At 22.1% G+C, this 9,629-nt stretch overlaps 1 long non-coding RNA gene across 1 annotated transcript; it reads right to left on the minus strand.

The window, feature by feature from the left end:
• Positions 1-645: 645 nt before the first annotated feature.
• Positions 646-3,498, minus strand: LOC135925218 (uncharacterized). Its single transcript, XR_010571582.1, has 3 exons — positions 3,373-3,498; positions 868-882; positions 646-821 (listed from the first exon to the last, which is right to left on the minus strand). It is a non-coding gene; the product is annotated as an uncharacterized LOC135925218 (long non-coding RNA).
• Between the last annotated feature and the right edge of the window lie 6,131 nt (positions 3,499-9,629).

The following is a 9,629-nucleotide window of genomic DNA, read 5'->3' on the forward strand; positions in this document are numbered from 1 at the left end:
ATTTTTTCGTTTAACCTGGAATAGCATTACTTTCTTCTATAAATATAATTTTATTTTATTTTAAATTAATAAATAATTATTTAATCGTAATTCTTCAAGTGCCCATTTCCTCTAAAATATTTTTTAAAATTCTATTATCTATCATTTTAATACCCTAAAATAATCTTTTATTCTGTAAAAATGTTTGTTTAATTAATTGACAATATTACTAATAGCAAAATAGATTAAATCGTGAAACTTTAGATTCTTACATCTTATTTCGTTTTCGATTGATTATAATTATAAGATTTAAAAGAAATTTAAATCTCATTTTTTTCGTAAATTATGTTTAAATTTTATTTTAAATAAAAAGAAATATATAATATCAATTTTTCCCATATATAGTAAATTATTTAAATATATCGCTTATATTTAGAATAAAATAGCCATCGTTCTCTGATAAATTTAACAAAAGTTTTCTTATATATTTGTTTTTACAATTATAATACTTTGGTATAATTAATTTATAGAAACAATTTTTAAATTAAAAAAATATAATAAATATCTCATGATGCTTTTATCTATTTTTATTACCAAGTATTATGAGAAAATGAAAGTTAAATAATTCCCACTTTCTGATTATTTATCCAACTTTGCTGATTTTTTTTTATCAGAGTATCATTGTGATATTCATCGGGCAAGAAATAAGAAAATAGTAATGAAATATATAAATAATGCTGGCCATGGGTCTTCGGATCTCTATTTTTATTTATAATTTTACCATCGAACCCTCAAATGGGCTAGCCGGTTCAGTTTAGTGCATCGTTTGTCTATAATAATTGCTTGAAATTTTTATATAATCCACAATGTAATATATATTATAATTACCAGGAACAGCCATGCCTACAAAATAGAAAAATATAATTATATTATTATATAAATAAAATTAAGAAATCCATTACAGTTTATTTATATCGTCAATCTGGAGTACTCCACTTGACATTTTCAAAATTTTTGAGTTATAAGAGGATAATAACTTAATTATTCCTAATATATATAAAAATAAAATCTAAATTAAAAAATTTAATTTTTGTCTAAGTTATTGTCAAAATTGATCAATAACTTTTACCTATATTTTATTTTAAACTTTAATGTTGATTTTCTTATTTTAAACATTAGCGCAAGTGGATCACTCTAATTCTAGACCGACTATAATATAACACTTCCAAAAATCGCATATACAAAATATAAAATAATATGTAAATAATGAACTGAATTGGGACTTTGTTATTTAAAAATTTTTTTATTTTATTTAGAATATTTAAATAAAAAATAAGAGCTCATCCATTACAATATTTCTAAATATTTCATATGAAAAAGTAAAATCAATATATATTATGCATTGATCATAAATTAGTTTTTTTTACATCCTCATTTATTTTGCCTTAAATACATAAAATTATATATAGTTTTTTAAAGTCCCTTTTTGTTTGATTTAAACATTAAAAGTAAATTTATGGTTTTTGTGTTTTCTTTTAATTTAGGATTTTTTGTAATTTTGGATTCCTAAGTAAGGTGTTGATTAATTATAAAGTAAATAGTTAGGTCTCAGAAATCATCCTAAAACTCGATGTATAATTAGACCTAAAGGCATAAGGAAGTTGTTTTAATGCGTAACTATGTAAAATAAAACTAATACAACTCCTTTCCGCAAGAACCTTCTCGTCAATTTAATTTTAATTTTTAATTTAGCTTTTAATTTCCCAGTAATAGATATTAATTTATTTCTTTATCCTAATCTATTTTATTTATAAATTTTTATAATTAATTAAATAAGTTTTATAAAAGTCTATATGAGTTTACTAAAATATTGGTTTTAATTATATATTTAATTAATTGTGTTTTATAAAAATTTATTTTCCCTTGAATTATACTATGACCAAAATAGCTGAAGCTCTGGTACTTCTAACAAACCTATAATTATCCAAATATTTTAAAAAATAAATTTTTTTAAATTTAAACAGGCATTATAGATTTATAAGTTTAAAATTGAAGTAGGATAATATAAGTAAAATTACAAATAAACTTTATAAGTTTTAATAATTATTTTTCAAATATTCAAAATCTTTTTAGAAAAATAGAGACAAAAGGATTTAAAATATTAATATAACTCTCATCATAACTACATTTCTTCCTAAATTAACTTCACTATATTATACTTTCTGGAAATAATAGCACGCCATAGTTGCTAATTTTCGAATGTAGACCTGTAACTTAAGTAGTGAATAAAATATATAAATTTTAAAATCTTATTTATGATTATGAAGATGTGTGTATTTTGATTTCAAGTTTGAAATAAATTAATAGATGTAGAAAGGTTTAAAATTTGCGCTGCAAATTTTTACAAATACGGTTTTTTGCACAATCTCTATCCCTTCCCATAAAAATATCTGATTATTGCGGTTTTGTCATAATTATATATAGAATTTAATTCACTAATCAATAGCAGTCCATAACATAATATCAATTTACGTAAGAATTTCTTTAAGATAAAAAATTTTTTTTTTATATTATTAAAGTTGATAAGGCTATAGTAAATATTAAAATGTTATTCTGCTTTAAAATATAATAAATCTGGGAAATTTCAAAGCTTGAGTTATTTTATGAGAAATATTTCAAGTATATTTCTAAAGCTAAAACTTTAATTTTCATCCCTATAATAACTGAAAAGATATTTTTTTTTAATAAAAAAAAAATTTGATAAAAGTTATTTATAAAAAAGAAATAATATATATATAATAATTGCTTGAAATCTAAAAATTTATAACAAATTCATGTTTTCAACTTTAAAGCAGTTTTAAAATTTAAATATTTTACTAGAATTATAAAAAAAAACACATGGATTATCATATATTAATGTATTTTTATATTTATTAGCCAAATTTTTAGTGCATACATTTAAAGAGCCAGAAAATATGAATCATTCTTATCTTTTTATCAATTCTTTATGAATAATTTATTTTATAAATTTATCATTCAATCTTTTGCAAAATTTGAGGAATTATTTTTTAATTGAAAAAAAAAATCCTAGGTAATAAGCTTATAATTAAAATTTATCATCTTTTATATTTGTCAAATAATGTTTTAAATATTTATTTTTAGCCTCTAAAGGAAAAATTAAAATTAAATATATATTTATAATATAATGGTAATAAATATTTTAAATAATATAATTAATCTATGTAAAAAGCGTATAATTGAAATTTTATTCTTATATTTATCATAAAGTTTAAATTTTAATTTTTAGCTTCTAAATGAAAAAAATAAAAATTAAACATATGTTTATAATATAATGGAGATAAATATTTTAAATGATATAATAATTTTATTTACCATGGGACTTGCAGAAAATAAGAACAAGCAGGAGGATAATTGTTAAAAATTTCATTTTAAAATTGATTTTAAGTAAAAATTATTTTTAATTTTTAGTATAATAAACGAAATTTAAGGAAGTTTAAACGCAAAAATTTTAATGAAAATTATTTAATAATTATTTTGAGAAAAGAGCCAGTGTTTATACTATCCTTCAATTAAATTTTTTTTTATTTATTCTTATTATTTTTATCTATTATTATTTAAAAAAGTAAATATTTTATTTTTATACATTCTTTTCCTATAAATTAGTTTAAGAGAAAGAAATAAAAAAAAAATTAATAAAATTCTTCGAATTGAGAAGAAAAAACAAATTTTATACTTTCATTATTATTTTAAAAATAAAATTAAAATTGATGGATTTTTAAAAAAAAATGGACGATATTTTTAAAATGTTACATTTTATTGTAATAAAGTTCTGTTAAGTGAAACCTTTTAAAAGCTAAATAAATAATTTGAAAAATTAAATATGATTTTAATAAATTTAATAATATTTTTCAAGATTAAGAATTTACAAAATAATTAATATCCTGACGGTGAATTTATTTAATACCTGAGTTTGGGTTCAAGGTTTAGAAACTTAATAGGCAGATAAAGAAGAATTTAGGAATTAATTCATAATATGAAAATTTATTTACAGGACCAATATTCCAAAGTTAAACGAGATATAATTTTGGAAAATAAATTTTCAAGAATTTTTAACCTTCGGGGAACAGACATACTAGACTATTATCTTGAATAATTAATATATTTAGTTTGTGTATTATTTTAAATTAAATTTATTTGAAATAAATGGAATCGATTATTTCAAATATCCTAGATTATTTTATATTATTAAGCATAAATATAGCTCTCAAGGATCTTTGAATGTTAATAATTATTTAATTATCTTCGTCTTCAACGAAGTTTCTGATAGTAATTTTTTCATATATTATATTAATGTTTTTTTTAAAATTAATACATAATATTTCAGATCCTCCAAGGGGACTAGCTCATCGACTATAGTTTTGCAAAAAAAAATTAAACCAGTTCTATTTTCTAATTTTTTTAGACCTGTTCTAAATTTCAAAATTTTACTATCCGGAATCTGTAGGTTAATATTTGAAGTCTTGAACCTAGTTCAAAAAAAAATTCGTTTGGAGTTTTAAATTTATTTAGATCCCAATTTATTATGAATTAGAAGGATAAATCTAAAGCTACGTTTCCAAAACTCATTAAACTTTAAATAAAAAATATAATTTTTTATTTAGCAATTTTTTTAAGGATTTATACAAATATATAATTTAGGGCCGATTTTTAATAACGTCTATCTTTATATTTCTCCTCATATAATTAGCTTAAGCTTCAAGATTTCGCTAATAGATATCTAAATGTTCTATCTTTAGGAATATCTTCAGTTTGCTTAATATTTTTTGATAAATATACTGAGTTGGCCAGCTTAAATGGATATATTTTGCATCACTTAAATATTGTTCACTTAATTTTTTGATAATAGAACTTATTAATAAATCTCTTAGAAATGTTATCTCCACTTTATTAATTATATTTTATTTTTTTACCATTGATTTTAATTATTAAATTTTTTTATCAAGAACATTTTTATTTATACATTTCTTCAATTTTTTTTCTAAATTATTGATAATATAATAAAATATATTTAGATTGGCCAGGTTCTGCCTGATATTATTTGAATTAATTTTATGTCCCTTTCAAGCCCATAAATTATTTATGTACGAGCTACCTAGTTAAATTTTTGCCAGGTCCGACTCGTGATATTTTTCCAAACAGCAAGCCGGGCTTTTGGGAGTGATAATCTTTTTTTTCATCGATAAAATAATAAATTTGTTTTTAAAATAAGCGCAAAATTTTGTCGATATTTTTGTTTGCATTTGCAAAATTTTTGCAAATAAAATAACTATAATATGTAATGTAAATTTAGTTTATAATTTAAAATAAAAATTTTTTATAACAACAAAATCCCTATGAACTCCATAACAAAAAAAAATGAGATAAAAATTTAAATTTATTTATTATTTATATCAAGAAGCGCAATTAACAAATTTTTATAATATAAACTTATATTCAACAATTTAAAGGAAATATATAATTTTTAATATATCATATAAATTTCAATTATTAATACAATTAATTTACATCAGAGCATTTGCTTAGACCTGCCTGATCTGACTATATTTAAAATTGGGCATAATACTGTCAGGGTCAGATCTTGTTTTTAACATAAGATTTTAGTCGAACGTGAGTTTCTGAAAAGAAAATAATTAATTTTTTGAAGTTTTTATAAAATATTTTGTCTGTAAAATTAAAAGCGGATTCTATTCTTTGAAAAAACTAATTTTTTTTTACATCTTATTCACAAATTTCAAAATAGTTACTAATATAAGATCTTTTTAAAGAAATATTTTGGCATTTATTAGGTAAAAATTTTTCTCCTTTTAAGAAAAATTTTCTAATATTTTTGAAAAATTTATTGTAAGTCAAAAATTAGCCCGAATGGAAATTTTTTTTATTTATTAAAAATATGTTCCATCCAGAATTTTTTTAAAAAATTTTTTTTATATAAACTGTGTTTCAAATGAATTGATAGACTTTTCGTAGTAACAATAAACCTGTTAAATTCTAAATATAATTCAATATATTGAGATAGGGGATAAATAAAGAATATTTTAGATAAGATTCATCAAATTCTATCAATAAGAAGTAAAACTAATATTCGGAAAAATTATTATACATATAAATTTTTAAAATATGTAAGATTAGTTTGGAAGAGGGGGGTATTTTTTTTAAAGTCTATAATATTCTTATAATTTAAATTATCTTCCAAAATTATATAATAAATTTATATATGAGTGTTAAATATTTAGTAAATTTATTGTTTGTTTACAAAATTATTTTATTAACTTCCTTATTTTATTTATTAAATAAACATAAATAAAATAATATTAATAAGAATTTTTATGCGTATTAAATGGATGACAGAGCTAAAAAAAATCCTTATTAAGGTTTTTAACAACTTTTTGTATAAAATTTTTTAATATTGACAAATACAAACTCATCGAATCCTTTTTGGATCACGAATTGGTGGTAATGAATGTTTAGATTAACTCCCAAGTTGTAAATTTGATTCTCTTATTAGAACATAATTTGAGATTACCATTGGTTAACGTCTAGATTTATATATCTTAAGCCTGTTTATAAAATGCAAATCACGTGTGGAGGCAATCACAGTCTTAATTTTATATTTAGTCAAGGACACCCGTCATACTGCAAAAAACTTAAAATCGAGATCTAACAGTCGCCCTAATTCCGAATCTTGAACCTTCAATTTAATCTTATTGTTATGGTTTATGACCTGATGGTATGACAACTATACCTTCGACCCTCGGCAAATCTCTAATTTGGGACCATACGTATGTTTCTTTACTCCCCTCAAACTTAAATACCAATCCACTAATACATGTGGACAAAGTTGCCATGTCTCCCTCCATCAGCGGGAGACTCCCGCAATTTATTAGTTTACACGCATCTCTCTCCCGCGAAACTTCCGCAATTGGAAATTTCCGGAAAAAATCTTAAGCAATTTTTTAATTTCTTCCTATATTTTAACGTTTTTAATATATAAATAATAATTTTGAGAGACATTAATTGATTATTTTTTATTTTTAAAATAAATTTTAAATATTTATTTGAAAACATGTCTAGTTTGAAAATTTCTTTCTATCCTGTTTTATTTTATCCAAGAATAAATCTTTCATTCAAGTCAGTACAGGGGAGGAAATCTATATCGATTGCAATACAAATATTCTCAAAAATAGTAAATAATATATATGCAACTACATTTGCAGAAATCGTATACATCTATCATGTAGTTCAACATTCACAGCGCTATATCATCACAATTTGGGGCGAATCTTTTTCTCATGATATTTAACGACTCCTGCAAACCTTAATTGTGGCATAACAAAAATAGCAAGGCTATCACAAGTATTAACCGAATCCTAGAGATCAATTCTAGACGATTTGAAAGATGGGTATCCATTTGCAATTCTAACAGATGCATCTATTAAGGGAAATATTAAAACATTTCCCTCAATCTTGCGCTATTTCAATAAGAATAAGAACATTAAAATATAACTTTTAAAAATTTATCCTCGGATAGTGAAAAATCCTACAATGTAGCTAGCCATATAATGGTAAATATATCTGATTCAGGGTTATCAATGATTTGCATGTCAGCTTTCTGCGCTGATAATGCCTCTGTAAATTTTGGCAAAAACCTACCGAATTAAGCCAGTACAATAATGAATTAATACCAATTCGCTGTATATGCCATATACTACATAATTCTTACAAGAAGGAAATGAATTACTCTCTGTAGATGTCGAAATAATTGTGATGAAATGTTTTAACGAATTTAGTTCATCAACTAAAAGAGTAATGAATTAAAAGAGTTGGTGAAGTGATCTGACTTGGAATGGTGTGAGTTGTTGAGATATATACCTATATCAGGTGGTTGTCATTAATACCTGCCATCGATATAATTATAATATTTTACAAACTCTTAAAATAATAATTTTTAAATGAGATTTTAAAAGCTGAAATTTTGAAATATCAGAATCATATTTGTGATTCGTTTCACTTGTAGGAAATCTACTTCACGCAGTTAATATTTAGTTGCAATCAGAATATTATTTATTAAAAAAGATTCACAAAATCACAGCTCTGTTCATATCTAAAGTTGAAAATTGTTATAAATTTTGTAGCGCTATTGCTAAAAATGTTATATTAAAATTTTCAAATAATATTCTAATTTATCATGAAATTTTAACCTTGTGAATCGCAAAATTTAATTTTTGTACTAATCTAATATTAATTCATTGTAAATTCCTAAAATTAAAAATTTAAATATATTTTCCCATGAATTTGGGGAAAATTTGTATTGCAGCCCAAAACCAGACATTAATATATGAAAAATCGTCAAGAAATTAAATGTGTAGAAATAAGTTCTAATGTTGCCAATCATGGAATGCTGAATTTTTTTTGAATTCTCAAGTAAAGCTTGTGGTAGCATATTAAATTGATTTAAGTCACATATTATAATCAAATAAAATTATTTAATCTAATTGAATTCTCTTGATTTTAAATTTTTATCTAGGTTATTTAAAATATATTTTATTCATCTTTTACTACAACGTTATTTAAAGCCTTGGCGAAGGATCATTTGGAAAAGATTATTTTTAGCTGAGTTGTAGTTATCAAAGTACGCTCTTAAGGTCACCTTAAAAGGATCATGCCTCACGAGATTAGTATTTATTTATCCTATTCCTAGGAAATTATCGTGTTTCTTTGAAGGGATCGATATTTAATATTACATTTTTAAAAGGATAAATATGGATAATTCAAATCTCATACAATGACATTCTTATAAACATTCAAATTCTTGATAGAATTGGTTGGAATATCCTTTATTTTTATATTTATGCTACTTAAATCTACTATATTTTTATTAAGGATTGATAACATTTACGCACTGAAAAAAAATATTTAAAATCTCTAGATGTAATTTGTATATTTGAATTTCATACCCCACTTGAAACACCATTAAAGTGTATTCAAATTTGAAGGAATATTTGGTAAATTAAGAAAAATTAAGATAGAACATGAATTGATAGAAATCTAGTACTGACACGTTTACTTTCTCATAAAAATTTGCTTATTTTCGTAATTATATTTTAAGCTAATAAAAATACCCATCTCCTTCATTCCGACTCTAAATCTAGTGTTTGAATTAACATCTGACCCTTACCAAATAGCAGCCCAATTTTTTTATGGTCAGATCAGGCAGGTCGAAGCAAATACTCTGGATACACATTAATAATAATAATAAATTCAAATTTACACATAATTTTTTATTTCCTTCAAATTGACAAAATTTTTTATATATTTGTTTATTACGCATCTCGATATAATATAGAAAAAATTAAATTAAATTTTTATCTCATGTTTTTGTTATGAAGTTCGTCTGGGTTTGTTTTTAAAATAAAAATTTTTTTATTACAAATTTTATTAAAATTATAAAATACATATTATAGTTAGTTTTTTTTTAAATTTTTTTCTAAAAATTTTGCTGATACAAGCATTTATAATTCCTTTTTTAAATTTTACATATATTTTAAGAAAAAATTATTACTTCATCGAAA

This window comes from Gordionus sp. m RMFG-2023, chromosome 2 (assembly GCF_954871325.1).
Source record: "Gordionus sp. m RMFG-2023 chromosome 2, tfGorSpeb1-WG-v2, whole genome shotgun sequence".
Classification (NCBI taxonomy): domain Eukaryota; kingdom Metazoa; phylum Nematomorpha; class Gordioida; order Chordodea; family Parachordodidae; genus Gordionus; species Gordionus sp. m RMFG-2023.